Genomic DNA, 22003 nt, shown 5'->3' on the forward strand with positions numbered 1-22003 from the left:
TGATCTATCTTTAATTGATTGCAATTTATTGACAACTCTTCGTTAAAAAACTATTGATATCAAATTATCTTGAGAATATTTACGACAGCGATCATTATAATGTTGTACTAAAAGACAAGAGATGAGAACAGTTTCAAAGAATAAAAATAGACCACGGGGAAATTCACTATGTTTGAAACCATAAGTTTCAACATTTTAAGTGAGATTTTTTATATTGCATAACCTCTTGAATTATTATTGATTGTTTTTCACTCCCGATGAGAAGGATACATTCCTTGAAAACATGTAGTTTGTTTGTCAATTAGCCTTATTCCTGATTTTTGGAAACAAAATGATTTATCGGTGTTATTTATCATCTAAATTTAAACGATCCTAAGTTTCTAAACACCGCGATATGCCCAAAATTTTTCAAATTATTCAAGAAATGTTTCTATTTAATTTCAGATGTAAAAGCAAAATGTCTAATCTTGTCTCTTTAATTTTTTATGGGACATAAACGCCTCGTGTTTTAATTATTCAGATTTTTAGGATCCAACCATCATTTATTCCACCTAGCATTTATTTGCATACTTTTTTGTTTTACGGAATTAAATATTAGAAAATAAGTTAATATTTTGTTTATTTCGTTTAATACTATTAACAGATGCAAGTTCATTATTGCAAAAGGTCAAACCTTTTTAATCACATACGTATTATTACGCTAATTATGAGGAATTTCTATTGGAAATTCAAACCTGAAAACAGCCAATGCATGATTTTATTCATTTGATCAAAATAATAATAAATTATTCCAAATCCTATATTTATAGACTTCAGTAATGAATTGCTTTTTTTATTATTATTGAGTTTTACACTGTCAGATCTCATCACGACCTACATCTCTAGTTGAGTCGTCACGATAAGTTGCGTTTCATTATAATCTTTATATTTATAAATTTTCCATTTTTGTGTACTAGTATGCCAAAAAGTCATTCCTTGAATAAGGAGGTAGAAAATATCTAAACATTAACATTTCTTGTAAACAGTTTTGTGATTTTTTATTAACTGCTTAAAAATCATCAATATCGTAAAACATAATTTCGTTTTGCAAAGTTTGTTCCAGCTAACATTCAAATAACAAAATTTCAAAATCGTTATGATACATGTTAAACCATCTTTATATGTAATTCTCATATGGTTAAAATGGTACATAACAATGTCGAAATTACGAGAGGAAATTAAGAGCTCTTTTGATAATTAAATTTCAGTTTAATTTGCTTTTTCAAAGGTGACTGAATTAAATCATGTACCTTTAACAGACAACAGAAGTTCTGACAAAGATTAAATCTTCACAAAATCTCCCACCATTTTTGGATTTTTTAACGATCCCATCTAAATAATAAAGCTTGTTTTAAAAATTTAACCTGTATTTTTCTCTTATTTGTATTTATGTTTCTGAAAATTTATATTTGCTTTCCTGGAAAATTGCTTGATTAATAAATGGCATTTTAATGACCATGAAAGATAAATTCAATTATACAATGTATACGTGCATTAAATTTTAAATAGTGCAAACGGTTTTCTTAGCTATTATTGCTAAAGAAGTTATAATTAAGAAAAATAACGCAATATAATTAATCATATAACAACAGAAACAAGTATATATTTTCTAAATAATGTCCAACTTGGGCTTGCAATGCTCGTAGCTTTTAAAATATTTTTGACAATTCCATCTCATAAATAATTCATATTTGCTCCATTGAAACGAGACAAAGTGTCTGAAAGTGTCTGAATAAATTTAGCATCACTATATCTGCAAGACCTCTGGCGTCTCGTCAGAATTAATGCGTTCTGACGCGTTGATTGAGAAAATCCATCGAGACGAAAGATCCTGTAACGGAAATTGATCAATCAATTTGAAACGATAGCGACTTAGCGTCGTATCCTTTCAACAAGATAATTGAAATTTAATTATTGTATCTTACCCTAGGAGAGGCTCGAATCTAAGAAAACATACGAATATAAGTGATTTACAATAGATTCTTGATACTTTGGTAAAACGTGGTTATAATTCGTTTTCTGAATAAATTAACAAGTTTTTTATACGTACAATTGAAACAGGCCATAAGCAAAATATTTAAAATGAACTAAAAACCTACAGTGAAATGACATGAAAGTCAATACAACAGTCTATTGATAAATAATTGTAATAGGAATAAATATATTATAACATATAATAAAAATTAAAAAAAATTAAAAAATTAAAATATAAAATAATACAAATAAAAACAATAATAAATAATAAATAGATGATAATTCGAATTTCTGCTTGGGTCTTTTTCTTCTTCTTCTTTATCTTCTTGCATGTTTCTTCTTGTCAAATCGGAGATTGTCTAGTTACTCTCACGCTGTTACCTATACTGCCTTGGATTTTATTGAAATGTGATATTTAATAAGCTTGCTTTTTAACAAAAATTTTATCAACAGAAAAATTGAACACAAAATGCTCTAGACAAAAGAAAATAATTAATATTTTTTATTTATTTCATATTTACAACAGCAAATATTGTATTTAGTTATTTCATATTTACAACAGCAAATATTGTATTAAGTAATTATCTGATTTTTAACATTAACAAAATGATTATTCAGAAATCGTGAGATGCGGTCTGGTGTGAGGTAGGTTTCAGAAAAACATTTTCTTTATCGTGCCAACGTTTCGAAACGTCTGAAACCTACCTCACACCAGACCTCATCTCACGATTTCTGAATAATTATCGATTAACCAATCATCACACATTAACCAAAAGTTTTAAGAATTTCGCGCTTTCGCGAAATAATTACATACTTTTACGACATATTGAAGCCGGTTCTCGGTAAAGACGGTATGGGTAATTCGAGTGTAAACGGGATGAAGTCCTGCAAACGGAAATTTCACAGATATTGTATTGTCCCTTTCAAATTTGCTTCAAAGACCTTTGCTAATTCCACTGTTCCAACGTTCAAATTGAACGGCTAGTAAACTATTCTTGGAGTCTCATTTCATTAACAATTCTCAAAGCCTGCTTAAATTAGGTTTGGTGAACAGTTTTAAAGTTCTAGAAAAATGGTTTTTTATTGAAACAAAAGAAAAAGGAAATTGATAGGACGATATTTAAAAAACTAGACATTAGGCATAAAAAACACCACCTCAGTACTAATAAAATATGTAGAATTTAAGTAATATTATTTGCTAACTATTGAAATGCTTCAATTAAAGTTTTTCTAGTGTAGCCAACGTTTTTTCAGTATCAATTTTCCATGTTCCACCAATAAATTGAATTAATTAATTGTAGGTTTTGCTAGGTATTAAATGTTTTTAGGTCTTAGACAACATGTACCTATTGCTTCAATGCTTCAATAAAAGTTTTTCTAGTGTAGCGAACGTTTTTTCAGTTTCAATTTTCCATGTTCAACCAATAAATTGAATTAATTAATTATGGGGTTTTGCACGTCATTAAATATTTTTAGATCTTAGACAACTTGTACCTATTTTTGTCAACATGTTAAATTATGATTAATTTAGTACATATTCCAACTTTTTAATTTTATCCTGTCTTGCGCCATTGATTAATTTAGAACGTTCCGCGAGTTCTTCTTTATAATAATCTGAAATCGCGTTTCTCTCCGGAATAATAGATATTATTTATAAACTATTTCCACTATAATAATCCCAATTTGCAACGATGTTCTTTAATTTATTATGACGAGTGCCTAGAGTTCCCACAAGTCCATAAGTACCAGTCCACTCAGTTAAGTTAGAGCCATTTGGGGGCTGGTGCCGCTAAACCTTCAATTCCCGCCTGTCTTTCTGAAGTGTATACCCTCCGCGCCGTTTTCTGCTAACTTACGAACAAGACAGTTTTAATTTGTGCCATAAGTTTGTATTATTATTATTTTAAATATATAATTACATAAATATTTATATTATAATTTTTGTTATGCAACACGGATTTTTTTTCGTTTTTGGCATGCGGATTGCCAATGCAAAATGGTCATATATATTTTTTAAAAACCATATATAATGAAAAGAAAAAAATAAATAAGATGGTGATAATGGGTGTAAATCCCTGAAAGATCCCAAAATTTTAATGTAAAAATAAAATAAATAATTTATTTTAAAAAACCACATGGAAAATTTAAACAACACACAAATTATATATCTTTTTAGGCACTCTCAACACGGCACACAAGAGTGATACATCTACACGGAAAACAAACACTTTGAGCCCTGAAGATGATCTTAATAAAGATCGAAACGTAACACAATAAAGAAATTTTTTTCTAAAACCTACGCCGCAACAGACCGGATCTCTCGATCTCCAAATAATTATATATCTTTATTTTGCCTTGTTTCCAAACATGTTAAAATAATAAAGAACAATAAAAACATTAAATATAAAATGGTAGTGTCAGAGGTCTTTACAGAAATATTCATTTTAAAGTAAAACTTCTGATCTCAGGTTTCATCACATATAATTAGAACCGTCAGTAATTAAATGGACTCCAAATAAAAATTACTTTTTAAAAAGAATTTTATTGTAAGAGCTACAACTGTTCAGACGGGGCTTACAGCAGAGAGTGATTAAAATTACAATAATAAACTTGTAGGAAGGGAAGGGGTTTTAGATTAGTTATCAGTAGACATAGTGTCAGCAGTGTCGGATTACTGTTTCCTTTCCTGTAACTAGTGACAAACCAACATGGCGAGGCTAAGGAGACTACGATGATAGGTCATAACCAAATTAATCACCGGGTAGATCACATATCACACTAAATAACATAAGCTATTATTCATTGTAACTTATTAATAATAGCTTTAAAGTTCTGGTGAATTAAATCTCAAAAGCTCGAAGAAGAAGAGTTTTTCGAATTATTTTATTTTTAAACTGGTTTAAATCACTCACACTCCAATTCCTAATAATCTTAGCTTTTAAATTTTGCATTGCCAGGCAGTCATGAATATGATGTTGCAGTACAACCTGGATACCTTCACAAGTTTGGCTTTTACTGAAAATCTGGCAAAGTATTCTCTAATTGTCCCATATACAGTTAATACATGGGTCATTTTCTAGTTACATTTAAACTTCATTTTCATTGGCGACGTCACTGTTCGAATGTACTTTCTAACATGGAAATATTAGGGTAGTTCTTCCGAGCTGTTTTCCCACTGTTCTAAGAAATTTCAGGGGGAAAATTGAATTATCGATGGTCACTGTTTTTTTTTTCTTTTTCCAAATTCTCGCTCACGTGAATCGCAAAGTGTGCTTTGACTTTCTTAACAACGTTTGTCCATCAGTTTGCATATGGATTCTTGGAATCAACAACCATAGAATATCTACTGAGAGAATAACTATCTGGTCATATTACAGCCAGCTTGAGTGCTTCAGAGATCCTGGATAATTCCAAAGTCAAGAAACGGAGCTGCTGATAATTAATTTCCGCCTGATTGAGATTGCAAGTTTCATTTTAATTTTGTAATTGTTTTTTATTGTTTAGTGATGATTGTTTCAGGCGCGAATTCTTCACTAATTTTACCGCAGTCTGTGAAGAACTTAAATCTATCACTTTTCGCAGCCCGTTGACAATTCTAGCTTTTTTGTAATTGTCGATTACCGGCAGACCTAGAAAGTCCCCAGGGGTTAACACTCTTGAATCAGATCTCCGTCTTATCCGTCCAGCCACGGGAGTTGGCCTTAAGGAAGTATGAACATTATTTCAGCCCAAATGCAATTAGTTTTGCAACCCACTCACACTCTCACCTAATATTAAATTATTCTTTCCTATTTACATACCATTCAATCAGGGGGCGGAGTACTTCCTCCATCACTCGTACACATATTGTATAACTAATGTAATCGAGGGTCGAAGGGGAAATCTCCATCGGCCTTCTCATACTACACATTTTAGCTAATAAATATACTTAGTCTCACAAACAAACCCAAAACGATATATCTATAAATTTATAGTATTATATGTAAAAGTTAATTTATATTCTTATATACAGAAAAACAACAGGTTTTTGAAGAAGTAAACTGAAATGTTCTGTGTATTGTTTGCTCGTAAAAATTGCTAAAGCCGTTTTTCATAGCACATTTCTCATTTTTATGCGTTTTTTAGGGCATCCATCCGTGTTGGAGTTTCATAAAAATAGAATATATTCCTCATACGTTATATTTTATACATCACTTCTAATTCCCCAGTGTTCCGCTGCCGATCGTACATGATAGAAAATTGGAGGGCATTGTCATATGCATATTTTATGTGTGTTAGAGTTTTGTTTTTCACTGATAGAAAAAAACAGAAGGATCGTTATTAAGGAGGGACTTGATTTTCTGCCTTTTCCTTTATTGATATCAAGCATTGCACAAAATATTTTTGTACAATTTTACAAAGACAATACACTTTCATCGTACAAATTAGTGACTAAATTTAAATAGTTTCTCCCAGTTTACTTATCACAGTTATCAAACTTTTAGGGATGGTTAGGGAGTTAATTAACTTTTAATTATCGCAGTTTGTTAAAATCTATTTAAATAACAAACTTTAAAAATAATTGCGGTAATTAGCGCTCAAGGTTATTGTAGTATAATACTTTAAGTCAACCAAATCCATGTGTGAAACTGTCGTATATTTAACAGTAGAATTTTTTTTTAAAGATGGTATATAAAAATATAGGTTTGGAGCCCCAAGCCGCACGGATATTCTGGACTATTCATCATTTTGATTCTCTTTTTCTCATTTGTTAAGGCCATAGTTGTTCTTAAAAAAAAAAATTTGCCATAGTTAGACGATTTTACACTGTATAAAATGTTTGTTCCTTGGATTTTTTGTTTTTGACCATTCCTTTTCCCACTCCTTCAAAATATTGCTTTCTGCCTCTCTTTTTGCCTGTATCTTGGGAACTAGATTTTCTACTTGAGTTCCTCGTCCAGGGCAGCCCGTTGAGCAAGCTAGTCGGCCGTTTCATTACAGATGTTTCCCGTAAATGCTGTTCTTTTATGATTTTCCCAATTTTTATACGAAAATATTCCGATTTCAATGATCCTCAACATTGATATTGAGATGTACTGTCAATCCGTTACAATACAGACGTCCTCACCGAGTGTCAGCAATTTTAACCCATTACTCCAAAAATTCGCAAGCAACTCAGCTTAATTATTATTGTTGCATGTGTATAAAATAAACACATACCATTACGCAATAAAGTATACATAAGCATATCAATAAAGCATAAGACAAGAATAGAAGAATTGTGGTGAACAATAACATTAGATTCCAATTTTGGTTCTTGGCTTAATAATCTTATTTATGAATTAATTTCTATTAATAAATTAGTCTTTTTATGTAAGGTTTCGGTTGAGATAAAAAGTCAGTGTCTTACATGCTTTTGTTATAATTTAAACAATGTTAATAAATCCCAGGCCCTGAAGATGATCTCAATAATAGACGAAACGTTGGCACGATAAAGAAAATATTTTTCTAAAACCATTCTGTTTAGTGGTCTATTGACCAAATTACTTCTTTCAATTAATTAATCTTTTTAAAGGTTTCGATTGAAATGAAAAAGTTAGTGCCACGAAAGGGATTCGAACCCACGACTTTCGACTAAATACACCGATGCTCTACCACTTGAGCTATCGTGACTTCGATCCACACGGGCACCAACTTCCCATTTCAACCTACAACATTTTTCTAAAACCTAAGTCCCACCAAACCACATCTCACAATCTCATAATGTATATTAGACCGAAACGCATCTGACGAAATAAATACCTATTGCGGACAAGATAATTTATTTGCTACCCATCATCTTCTTATGGAGCTCCACAAAATCATGGACACCATGAAAACAATACTGATAGGAATTAATTAATAGGATTCGACAATGACTCGGAACCGTTCCATCTCAACTCTCAACCAAGACCTTACATAATTAATTGAAAGAAGTAACTTGGTCAATTGACCACTAAAACGTAAAAGGATTAATATCTATTAATAAAGAAAAATTACAACCAAGCTTAATAATCCATTTAATAGTGCATGCAGTATCTTTCTTAAATCCCTGTACTTAATACGGTTATTTATTATTTACGGTCCCAGGAAAAAGATACGTTTATAAAGGTTTTTACCCGTACATGTTATTTTTATATTTTTATTTATAGTGTATTATAATCAAGGAAAACGTCCTAATACAGCTCCATTTCAAATATTACTTTTTTTTAAGCAGAATTAAATAATTATGAACACTCCTTCTGCGGTGTGCGGGGGGAGGGATCTATAAATTGGACGATACTAAAACGAAAACATTGTCGTTGTCCTAATAACAAGCACAAATTACAAAATCAATCAAGTTATTTCATCATAGTTTCGTTTGAAATGATTGCAATTTTAATGTGTGTTTCCAAACTAATGCGATTTGTGTAGATTTTATATTATGTTAAAATACGATCAAAAAGGAAGCCAAAATAGAACAGTCAGTTCCTTCCTCTATTTTTCGAAAATTATATCCTCTTCATCGGGATTTACTAATTTAACAGCTTAACAGAACATCCATTCGCAAGTACAATGAAATCGTATAAAACCCAAGGAAATTTGTGTAATAAAAATATAACCGTACTACTTTGGTCTTTGTTCACTATTACCCTGCATAGCATTCGTAATAGTACATGTCGTAACTTCTTCGATTTCCCTAAATTTTCTCGTTAACTCATACATTTTTTCGGCTGTGGTTGTTTTAGCCATGAGAGCAACATCTGTCGGCTGATTTTCACACCAGGTCGGTCTCATAATTACCCAACCAAAAATTGTGCTGATAGCTATGAGAGACACATGACTGTCATCATTTCGTTGTACGCCGAGAATCTGTGGAAAAAGATCAGCTCCTAACAGGAAATCCACAGGTCCAGTTTTCCAAAAGGATGGATCGGCTAGTGTAAGGTGTTCAAACTTATTCATGATGTCCGCGGGAACGGCATACGCGGGCATGTTTTGGGTGATCTGAGGGATGACTACCGCCTCTGTGACAAGAGGAGATGCTCTCTTTTCAGCGAGTGATGTCAGATGACATTTTACTTGAAATCTTCCTCCTTCAATTGGCGAATCACCGAATCCACACATGCGATGTGGGTTTGGGTTTAATCTTAGCCTTAAACGTCGCACTAAATCTTCTGTGATGAAAGAGCGTTGAGTTCCACAGTCTATAACGATGCGAACTGGCTTAAATGTCCCGTCCCTATCTTCGATGTAAGCTAGTGCGGTACCGAGCAGTACGCTTTGATTGTTGGAAACAGCAGATGTCAGGACGGTCCGCTTAGTTGTAGTTTGTTGTTCCGTGTCTTGGTTAATTCTCTTGTAGTCTGTTTCTACTTTCGCTGTTGGTTGAGACTTAATATGAATATTTGAATTATCAAGATGTAACAGGGTATGGTGTTTTTTACCACACTGATGACAAAATGACTTGGATTTACACATCTTGGAAACATGGTGCACCGAAAGACAGTTGTTAACACACTCGTTTATATTTCAAAAATCTGAATCGTTCAATCGGGGCCAATTTTTGAAATTCAGAACATTTGTACAAAGGGTGTTCCTGTTGGCATGATAAACAATGGCTTGTTAACGTATTTCCATGTGTATACAAAATCCATTTGACATCACCAGACTTGGCTGTTGCTGTAGGAAGACCTGCTCCAGAAGAACAGAATTCTGATTGAATAATCAAGGTCTGCTGATGAATGAATTCGATTAAATCATTCAGTTTTGGAAGTTTTTTATTATCCTTCATATAATTGGTTTCAAATTTCTCTCTAAGATGTGGGCCTACAAGTCGCCAAATAAATGTTAAGAAAATAAAACTTGATTCTTCTTCTATTTTTAAATTTCGGAAGGCTGCTACACTTTCAAACACAACTTCAGAAAGTTGCTCTAATGACGAGAGAGTGACTTTATTTATAGGTTTGTAATTAAAAACCCGTGTGAGGTGATTCGTGGCCTGTAGACGTTTATTGTCGTATTTCGATAGTAGTGTATCCCATGCTTGGTTATATTCGTCTTCTGTAAAAGGGACAAATGCAATGGTTTGAAGTGCTGAACCCTTGAGTGAAGTTCTGAGGTAATGATACTTTTGCATATGTTTTATGTGTAAGTGTATAATAATTGTTGTATAATATAATAGTTCAGTAATCAGTATAAGACCAGAATTGAAATGTTGACATCATTGTTAAAGAAGATTTCTCCTATTTCGATTGGCCATAAAATCCACCCAGCAATTCAGTCCATTTTTCCAATCATGTCTCCCTCCGGTCTATATCTGTCTCGAGCCCTCTTCTTCCATTTGTCCCCATTTTGGGGTGTGAAAAAGTGCCCGGTCCAATTTTTCCCTTATTGTGACTTTCAGCCTTGAGTACTTTCGCCCATTTCCTGTTCGTAATGCTTTTTGCCATTTTGTGTTTCTCGGTGAAATTCCATTTGAACATATACGTTTTAATGTAACTCGATACGGTTTCTTTGTAAGTCGGACAAGGAAAGTGGTGCAATCTTACACCATTGATCGTGTTTTGTCTTTGCTTTGTAACCTCTAGAGAAATCCGCTAGATAAATATTGTCGACCTCTTGTAGATAGTTTACACTGTTATTCGATGAACTTTCTAATTGAAATTTGTACTTAAATAAAACAAAATAACGTTTGAATTGTTTCATCCAATATGATACACGTACTGTATTGATTAATTCAGCAATCGACGAGCAGGTTTATACGCACAATTATGCCTTTCCCTTATGCCTTTATTAAAAATTTAAAATAAAAAGTTATGATAACGTTGCATTGGTTCAACAGTACACAAGGAAAACTTTATAAATACAGACTTCTGATTTACGACATCAGAGGGAACTTTTAATTTCACCATGACATAGTCCCTAGTGGAATAACTTCAGAAAATTTGTAGTCTACTCAGACCATAAGTCTGTATATAGGGTATAACTCATAAGAAGAATACGTTATGAGATTTCAGACATACGAGGTTTCTAGTCTTAAAAAGTTTCAGGTAAAATTAAAAGACGTACGAGAGAAAAAAGTAATTATTTTGTATATCAAGTTTTAAAAAAAGGACGAACGTTTTTAAAATGTCTTAGAAAGCCAGAAAAATTTATTGTTTCGATACAAATAATTTCATCAAATTGTTTAATAATACCCATTTTGTTAAGCTAGTGTTTTTCGGAAATTTGGTCATTTTGGTCAGCCCAGTCTCGGTCAGGTCGGTGGATTTTTCTGAAGTCAAATCTTGTTAATAAGATTTTGGGAGGTTGGCGATATTTTTATTGATAATTTTTAAATCAACGATTTTTAAACACTTCCAGTCGGCCTTTTTCCTTTGTAATCGGTATAATGTTGTGAATATGTGTAAGAACCGTTTTTAATTTATGTGTTTATGAAATTAAGTATGTAAGTTGGGGAATATGTTCATTTTTCGTTATTTTTGTCTGTATTGTTGAGGGTTCGTGATCGATTTCTTGGAGGTAGTGTTGTTTGATTTTCAGTTGTTGTTCCTGAACGATTATAAATGTTTTTCTATCTCTATTTCTATTGTTCTTCTATCTGTCTTGCACAACTGACTTTTGTGTATGTAAGGAATTCATGCCTGCCGAATGTATCTGTGACGAGTTCGTACTCCTCAGTGCTGTTTCTTTATTTATTTATGTGAATGTGGTCCATTTAGTGTCTGTTTTTGTTCTTACGTTCTGTTTATTCTTTCATTTATCATCCTCGTTTTGTAGCCATTATTGTCTGCAAATTTATTGTTTCTAGTTCGTTTTTGTTGTCAATCGAATAATTGTTTTCTTAGATTATCTATTATGTATTTTAGTCAGCTTGGATGATGTAGGTGACTTATAGTTTTCCGTATTAGTCGAATTGTAGCTTTTATCCGGTTTACTGACTGGTCAAAAAAATTTATACTGCTATTGTTTTTTATTCAGGTCATTTTTGTGTAAGGAATTCAAGTCTGTCAGTACGTGGTTTATGTTCTTTATGACGATTATTATGCTGACTATGTAATCAACGTAATGGTTTGAAGCAAAAAATCCTACAGTTTAATGTTATTCTATTAAGATTAGTAAATTTGAAGTTGATCGAGAAGATTTTTGTTTTTAAGTAAATTAAATTGAACGACAGTATTAACATGTAACTCTTTGGTAACTTATGCTCTTCCTCCCAAGAGACTGAGAGGTTATGAACCTGTAGTTTAGCCGTTTCTGATAGTTTTGGTCCGCCTACCATCTTTACTCATGGGCGTTGAGACCATGAGGATCTTTAACGTCCGGACTTATCCCCAAGGGGACTTCTCAGACGCCAAGTTTCTCGAAAGAACACCAGGAAGATTTCACATGCATGGACTTGTCCCATCCCTTGGGTAGCGAGGTGGTGGAATACTAACCAAGTTCAGAAGTGCCCTGAAAAGGGCACATCCATGTGCCTTAAAAAAGGCAGTTTTTTGGTTTCCAGCACAGCCTTTTAGCCATGCCTTTCACCACCCCTGGAGAGATAGAAAAGGCACCCTATCTCCAGCTCCGGTTGGCCGGTACCTTCCAGCTAAGGTACAATTTGTTTACAAACCACGACCACCACGAGTCCAACCTCAATTAGTGAACCCGCTTGGATACTCCACTCCCGTAGTTCAGTATTATTTTTAAGGTGGGACTGATCGCCCACCCGTGAGGTCAGACGAATACTGATGCACCCGTTGCCTGTGTCTGAGAGGTGCGGGTTCAGCATCCTGAACCTCCATCATTGGTTACCCCCAGGCACCAGGGTTGATGGTCGGACTTTGCCTAGACCCACAGGGAAGATGTCCCTGTGGGTACTGGTCAACCTACCCTCAAAACAAGTATATCTGACTGATTGAAAATTAGCGACAAAGTCTATGGCTTGCGCACACCAAATTAATATTTTGAGCTGTTCGCTGCTAAATTTATATATTTATAGTGCTCGGGGAGTGCAAAAATGCAAAACCCTTGGTAGTGCTCTTTCTAAAACTGTTTCCTTGGCCCTCAAATATAGAGAGCATATATATATATATATATATATATAAAAAATATATAAAAATCAGTCATCACAAACCAGTTGTGCAATCTGAGTTCAGACCAGTTTCACATATTCTGGGCCCAGTTGCTTTTGTTAAATTATAAGCCATTGCTAGAGAAAAACCCTGTACGTGCTTTGCAATGTAAGCATTCCAGAAGACTTTTAAGGAATTTCTTGGATATATGGTCGCAGGTGGGAGGTAAGAACCACTAACATCCGCAAGAAAAATCTCTGGAGGGAAGAAATTCTCTCATTTTTAACCGGGAAGACGGATGTTCAGCAATTAATTACGAAATACGCCTGACACGCCTGGAGATTGAGATTTATACATCAATCTATCTTCCAATTATTTTTTAAACCTTGAGATGTCCTCAGTGTTGTGCAGTGTGATGAACGAGTAATTTGACACTTACCGATCATCTAGGTCTAACAGACCAATTCGGCTATGACAGGCAGACCAAGATAAACGGTATAAATCAAATTGCAAAAATTTTCCATTAGAGTTATTTTTGTTCTACATTGATAGTTTTTGTATCTATTTGTTTTTTTCTGTATTTTTTACGGGGGTTCGCAACCAACAGCAGAAGTTATATCAACCTTTGAAAAAAAAAGCCCATTTTTAAGTACGTCGGGATTCGAACCCGGGACCTTTTTACCTTACAGTGATGAGCGCCGTATCACCGCCTAAACCGTTGCGGCCACCGTCGCCCCCTTTTTTCTGTATTATTTTTTATAATCAAGTAAATAAGGGGTTATTGTCATCCGGGCGGTTTTCAGTTGTTGACTTGAAAATTTTATTATAATATTTACCAAGGATTTTGAAAACTCTTTGTTCAAGTTAAGTAAGTTCAATAAAACAGAATTAACATCCGAAATGTCACAAACCACTGTCCAAATAGATCCATCTTAAGTAAATCAACCATCCATTAATCATTGCCTAACTTGTCCTAATTGGGACTTCGCACTGGCCGCGCGATTTGATCAATTAAATGTCAATGTCCCCTTATTTTTCTCATCTCCAAAAAAGGGGGCTATCAATCGGAAGTTTCGACCGCAAATTTTCGCTTTGTTTAATTACAAAAGGCCGTTGGCTTCATAGAAAGGAACAGTTCTAAACAAATCGACCTAAGCTTTGTTGTACATACGTTTGAGTTCACGCGGCGAACCGATCAGCAAACAATTCCAAACATTAATATTCTTCTGACCATAGGGTAAACTGTCTTAAAGGCTTTATCGTTCATTTTAATGCTCCTCGGAACAGTATCTGAATATTTTTTGATATCCAAATTAAAACTTTGTTGGGGAGATGGCAAGAAAGAAATTTTTGAGATAAGTTGGAAATCTGATGCAGAGATAAAAAGCACCAATAAATATAATGAGATCATGACCCAGAATATCCACGAAATAGGAATCGCATCCCTTAATTAAGCATCACTCAGATTTCGCTATCGGCGCATTGGCTCTCCTCTTAAACGTGTTCCAGATTCAAAAAAAAAAAAAAAAATCGAATGCTTATATAATATCCATAAATTAAACTGAAAGTTTAACTTTTAAATTTTAAAATTCAAAGTATAACAACTCTAAATATCGCCAGATCGCCCGCATGAAGTCAAAAAATATAAACCTATTATTATTCGGAGATCGTGAGATGCGGTCTGGTGTGACGTAGGATTTAGAAAAACATTTTCTTTATCGTGCCAACGTTTCGATCTTTATTGAGATCATCGTCAGGGCCTGGGATTTATAAACATTGTTTAAATTTTACAAATATATGTAGGATGTGAAAAAAAAGAATTCATACAATGCAAAAAAATTTTAGATAAGAAAAAAAATGAATTTATACAATGCTAGAAAATTTTAGATAAAAAAATGAATTTATACAATGCTAGAAAATTTTAGATAAAAAAATGAATTTATACAATGCTAGAAAATTTTAGATAAAAAAATGTATTTATACAATGCTAGAAAATTTTAGATTAAAAAATGAATTTATACAATGCTAAAATGTTGTAGCATTGCATAAATTCATTTTTTTTTAATTTAAATTTTCTAGCATTGTATAAATTCATTCTTCTTTTTTTAATCTAAAATTTTCTAGCATTGTATAAATTCATTTTTTCTAATTATAAATTTTTTTGCATTGTATAAATTCATTTTATTTCTTATTTATACAATGCTGGAAAATTATAGATTTATAAAAAAAGAATTTATACAATGCTAGGAAATTTTAGATTAAAAAAATGAATTTATACAATGCTAGAAAATTTTAGATTAAAAAAATGAATTTATACAATGCTAGAAAATTTTAGATTAAAAAAATGAATTTATGCAATGCTAGAAAATTTTAGATTAAAAAAATGAATTTATACAATGCTAGAAATTTTTAGATTAAAAAAATGAATTTATACAATGCAAAAAATTTAGATTAGAAATAAAACGAATTTATACAATGCTAGAAAATTTTAGATTAAAAAATGAATTTATAAAAAGCTAGAAAATTTTAGATTTAAAAAAATCAATTTATACAGTTAGAAAATTTTAGATTAAAAAAATGAATTTATACAATGCAAAAAACATTTAGATTAGAAATAAAATGAATTTATACAATGGTACAAAATTTTAGATTAAAAAAAATGAATTTATACAATGCTAGAAAAGTTTAGATTAAAGAAATGAATTTATACAATGCTAAAAACTTTTAGATTAGAAAAAATGAATTTATTCAATGCTAAAAAATTTTANCGTTTTTTTTACACATCCTACATGTATTTGTAAAATTCAAACAATGTTTATAAATCCCAGGCCCTGAAGATGATCTTAATAAAGATCGAAACGTTGGCACAATAAAGAAAATGTTTTTCTGAAGCCTACATCACACCATACCGCATCTCACGATCTCCAAATAATCATTTACTGATTAAACACCACACATTAATAAATATGCACACTCACTGAAACACACAAAACGTATATATTTAGCCAAATTTTCTTTATATAAGACATAAAGTTAAAAAGTAGGTTATAAGGGCTTAACTGACCATTCATATGCATGTCGGGGTGTTGGTTTAATAAAAAATTGTATGCACCTTCGAAAAAGATTTAGTGCATACATATTTAAGGGAATTCGCCTTAAAAACGCCAATAAACTACAATTATGTGCTATCGCGATTGTTCGGACCGTATTTATTGTCGAACTGAATTGATAACGTCGGTTTTGCCATCCATCCCTCATCCGAACCCTTAAATGACTGGGTTTTATCGAGCCACACCCCATGGTTTGAAAAGCCGAGAATAAATGGTGAATTTCTGGTTCGCCCCCGACTCTCTTTTTAAGCGATAAATTGATCCATAAACCACCGACGACAAGCCGTCAGTACAGTTGACAGTTCGAACCAACCAGATATTATAATTTATTCCGAACAAAATATATATATAAATATCTCATATATCACATTATGTAAATATAATAAAAAAAATCTATAATAAAAATGAAATTTATAGCAAAAAGATGCAGTAAAATAATCATTTAAATACGCTTTTGCGTCTTCCTTTTGCCACACAACGTCTACAATTTCCTGACAAAATAAAAGTATACAAAATATATTTTCAAAATTTACAGCCTATTTTATGAAGTTAAAACTTCATGAATGACTTCATAAATATGATCTTTATAAAAAGATAGCTCGTACTCTCATATAGATATTGACCGTATTTATTGTCGAACTGAATTGATAATGTCAATTTTGCGTTTTGTATCTGTTTGACTATACAATTAATGTAATTCATTATTTAATATGGTTTTATGGCATTTACGGTGTAAGAGAGATGAACAATTTTTAATATTTAATTTAACAAGAACAAATTTTGGAGTTAGTTTTAATTTCAAACATTGGGAATTGATCGAGATTGATTTGTTAATTTTTGAGCATGAAAGTCTTAATTTATTACAAATTTTTAAGAGTTCTTGTTTACTGGCTGATTTTAAGGAAGTAGAGGTAGTGGGTTTTTTTTTTTTTTGGTTTTTTTTACGAGGGTTCGCCACAGCAGAGCAGAGGTCATATAAACCCTCAGGTATCTTTGAAAAAAGCCCATTCATAAGTATGTCGGGTTCGAATCCAGTGGCTCTGCATTCGTTCTTTTTATAAAGAATGAACAACATACTCACTCCACCATTTATCATTTCTATGACTTTATAAAGTTTAAGTTTTCACTTTTACAGTTGATAATTAACTTTTTCAACATACCACGTTATCCTAAAATTTTATTTATTTTTATACTTTATTTTCTTTATTTATGATTTATTAAATAGAATAATTTATTTTTTATATTTATTTAGAAACATAATCAAATTATAAAGTTGATCCAAAGATAGATGTTTATCACATTTCCATTGAAGTTTCTGTGGCATAAAAACTACATCCAGGAATAAAAAAAATAATGTTGAACAACTAAAAATGTATAACATTTTCTATATTATCTAAGAAAAATTATTTAATGGTTTTATTAGGTTTCGTGGTCCGCTTGACCAAATAAATTATTTTCAATTAATTAAGGTTTTGGTTGAGATAAAAAAGTCAGCGTCGCAAGCGGGATTCGAACCCACGACGTTCGGGTCAAAAGACCGCTGCTCTAACCACTTGAGCTATCGTGACTTCAAGTGGTCAGAGCAGCGGCGTATTGATCCGAAAATCGTGGTTTCGAATCCCGCTCATGACACTGACTTTTTTATCTTAACCAATACCATACATAAAAAAATTAATTAGTTAAAATAACTAAATTACGCCACCGCTATCTACTTCTTTTCCTATCAAATCCACTTATGTTTTAGTGGTCAATTGGCCAAGTTACTTCTTTCAATTAATTATTCTTTTTATTTAAGGTTTTGGTTGAGGAGGAGAGTTGGTGTCCAAGAAAATCGAAGTCATGATAGGTCAAGTGGTAGAGCAAGCAGTATTTCGCCGGAGGTCGTGGGTTCGAATCCCGCTCGTGACACTGACTTTTTTATCTCAACCAAAACCTTACATAAAAAGAATTATTAATTTAAAGAAGTAGCTTGGTTAATTGACGACTAAAACATAAATGGATCTTTTATAAATATACGTTTTTATTTCAAATTTCTCAATCAATCAAAATTTTCCTTCGCGCATAACAAGATTTATAGATTTTACGGAGCGTTTTTCAAATTTAGGAATATGAAAAGTGATAAGCGAGAGGTTAGCGTGTCAGTCAGTGTCAATCTCTGGCTAAGCAAGACAAAGTTATTTAAATAATCTAATTCCTATTCTTAGCATATCCAAAAGTTTTCTTTCATTCACCTATCATTTTATTTATTACCTTATCTTACGTTTCAAAAACCAGGATTTTTCTTCTAAATGTTACATGCAATGGACAATAACATTTCTTTTACAAAACAGTATTAAATCAGCCAACATATAAATTTCGGTCCTCTTGTAATTTATGGAACTCTGTTATTATTCTGTTGAATCTTTCAATATTGCCTCGTAAAGTTTTTAATTCATAAAATTAAAAAAGCGTGTTTTTGTTAAAAAATTAAAAGATTAAATGTCTCCAGGCAAAAACAATAAGTGTAGCCACATTAAGTGTTTGAACTTACCGTTGGCGAAATAAGATGAACATTTGAAACTTACTGGATCTTTTTCATATTATTTAAATAGAGCAATTGGAAATTTTAAATACGTAAACAAAGAGATGTTTATTTAATCCAAGGGGCGCCTGAGAGTAAATGAAAAAAAAAGAGACAAGCCCTTGATGAAACTTTGAGATCTCGGTTTTCCTTTTTTTTCCTCCAAACAGCCTTTATCATTATACTTGCTAATTTATTGAATGGATCGCATGATGCAAAAAGGTCAAGCCAAATTTTCATTAATAAGGCATCACCACTTCAATTTAGCAGTGTTTTCTCGACAAAAGAAAAAATTAACTTAATATAATAATTCTCATTAAAAATTTCAGAGTATTTAATGAAGTTAATAACCTTAGTTAGAGCTTTTATTATAAGTTTATATTGTCCACCCATATGAAATAACTTAATTAAGTGCCTCTACTGCCCAATTAACTGTATTTATCATAGTTAAACATATACAGCATAGTTCATGATCCATTATATTTCTTGGTCCAATTGACCAAATAACTTCTTTTCATTAATTAATCGTTATGTAAGGTATTGTTTGAAATGAAAATGTTAGTGTGACGAGCGGGATTCGAGCTCACGACCTTCGGCTCAATACGCCGCTGCTCTACTACTTGTGCTATCCTGATTTTTTCATTTCAACCAATACCTTACATAAAGATAAATTAATTGTAAGAAGGTATTTGGTCAATCGGACCACTAAATAGCTCAAGTGGTAGAGCAGCGGCGTATTTAGCCGAAGGTCGAGGGTTCGAATCCCGCTCGTGACACTAACATTTTCATTTCAACTGATGCCTTACATAAAGATTAATTAATTAAAATATTTCACAACGATGAACGATATGATGCTGGAATTACGTAGGAAAATAAGCATACCTTGTGAGGTTTATTGGGCCAAGTGTGGCCCAGGTGACATGGTGGGCGTGAATGGTTGGCATTTATCCTTCACGCATTCCTTTCATGCCTTTCCCAAATGGAATATTTCAGGAACGTCGACAAATCATATCGTCCATTCTTGGGATTTCAATTAAAAAACTAATTAAAGATATGGGACATAAAATCGTGAAGATCTAACTTATTTTATAAGTACGTTCATACACACATGAACATAATCGGACTTACAACTTTATAAATTGTCTACTTAGTGTGTTTTGTCAATTCGGATAGTTAGACCTTGGCTGTATCAAACCTCGCCATATATATAAAGAAACACAAGATGAGATATCTACAGGGTACTATAAACAATAAAACATCCTTCTTTCCTCTAAAAATCAGAACAGGGAATCCAAATATTTACTCATGCACAATTATATTATTTGTTGGCATTTCTATATGCACTCTGTATGGTGCCAAGGAATCGAGCAACATTTTTCCGGTTACATACGAAGTCTATGGTTCAAAAGAAGCCTCTGTGTGTCAACCTCGCATGGCCTATTCTTATTCCGGTGAATATGATGCCTCGACCTTCTGTTCGGATCCTCTGAAGGCCACCTATTGACCGAGCTCTTGATGCGTGAGAGCTTCTCAGCCGATCCAGCAAACCGCAATACAATTAGAAATATAGGGGCGTCGGTGTCCGCAACGATTTAGGAATTGACACGGCGCTCATCACTGTAAGGTAAAGGTCACGGGTTCGAATCCAGCGGCCCTGCATTCGAACCCGACATACTTACAGACAGGCTTTTTTTTAAAACACCGTCACCCCGAGGGTTGATATAATCTCTGCTGTTGCAAACCCTCGTAAAAATTTGAAAAAACGTTGGAAATATACAATACACGCTGGGCTGTCACACTAATAAATACATTTACTAGCAATTTACAAAAAGAAACACAAGGGGAGATATTTATAAAGTACAGTATACAATAAAACAGACTTTTTTATTTCAAAAATTAGAACGGGGATCCTAATATCATGTACCGTATTCAAGCACAATTCTTATATCAGGAGCATTCTTACGCGCTCCCTATATGAAACCAAAAGCTATTCTTCAATTACGTGAGATTTCGAGCATTCTTTCTCCCCATGACGGACACATTCGTCGGCCTTGGCCCAAAAGTAAATGTCCATTTGTCAACCTCCCAAGTCCTATTCTTAATTCGGGTGAGGATGATACCTCTGTTTTCGAAAACAATTTTAAATAAATTCTTTATTTTATAAAAATATTTTTTGTGGAAAATCCCTCGTTCAACATTCAGTTTCATTTTTTCGTAAACAAAACACTAAAAAATAGGCCTCTGGCAAAATCCCCTTTAGAGCAAACTGTATTCAGCCAGCAGCACTCGCAAAACTTGGTAACTAAGCAAAAAAAGTCCCGAGTTGAGATAAATCACAGGTTGTACATTTATTTCCACGCCGATTTTCACCATGGGTGGAGTTCGATAAAACATGGTTTTTCAGAGTTTGGGTCGGAGGTAAATCCGACATTATCAATCAATTCCATCGTGAAATTGTAAATTGATAAAATTAAGGATACAATTGCTTCTAGCAGTTTTTAGCAATCGCCGTTTTGTCGAAATATGTAGTTAATCAAACGTTCTGGTAGACACACTGCGTACACTTTTCACTAAAATAATCATTACTGCCAAGAAACCTCACCGATATGATTTTATTGTAAACCATGCCTCACAAATTTAAATTTTCAAGTAAAACAAAAAAAAACCGTGACAGGTGGCCGTAATTAATTTATGAATGTAAACAATTTGAACGCCAAAGAACTGAGATGATCCGAAGCCTCGTGCTAAAAAATTTATATTTTGATTTTAGATAGATAGATTTTTGAGTTTTCCATGCAATCCAAACGGGAAGCGGGTAGTCAAAATAAACTCTTTCCCCCCAATGGTTACTTGGAGGAAGAAAAAAGTGTCAAATTGTCAAATCTAACAGTGTATTTTTTTATAAACAGTTGAGAACAAATCGAAAATTAAACGAATACGTTAGACATGCAAGTTGATCAATTGGTCATTCTGAACCATTCATCGATGTTAGGCTTAGACAGCTCAGCCGTTTTAGCAACACAAGAATGAAGTTTCTAAACGTAGACTCACTCATACTTCTTAATTATATTCTTCCTATTTATGTACCAATTACTCAAGTAGGGTGATTCCACAATACTACACCACCGGCCCTCTCACGCTAATAAATCTATTCACTCTTATTATACACAAAAGGTAACACAAAAGGAGATATCAGTCAGTACTTTATACAATAAAACTGCCTTGTTTCTTCCAAAAATTGTAACTTGCTCAAACACAAT

The 22003-nt window shown here is 32.7% G+C and overlaps 1 protein-coding gene and 1 non-coding gene across 9 annotated transcripts in view; one reads left to right on the forward strand and one right to left on the reverse strand.

Moving 5' to 3' along the window:
• The window catches only part of LOC106661854, a 141693-nt gene that overhangs the window by 78242 nt on the left and 41448 nt on the right, over positions 1-22003 (forward strand). The gene's annotated exons all lie outside the window — the stretch shown is intronic.
• Positions 17678-17751, reverse strand: Trnak-uuu. The gene has a single exon. It is a non-coding gene; the product is annotated as a tRNA-Lys (tRNA).

The sequence above is a fragment of the Cimex lectularius genome, unplaced genomic scaffold, assembly GCF_000648675.2.
Source record: "Cimex lectularius strain Harlan isolate CLEC.00 unplaced genomic scaffold, Clec_2.1 scaffold59, whole genome shotgun sequence".
Lineage (NCBI taxonomy): Eukaryota > Metazoa > Arthropoda > Insecta > Hemiptera > Cimicidae > Cimex > Cimex lectularius.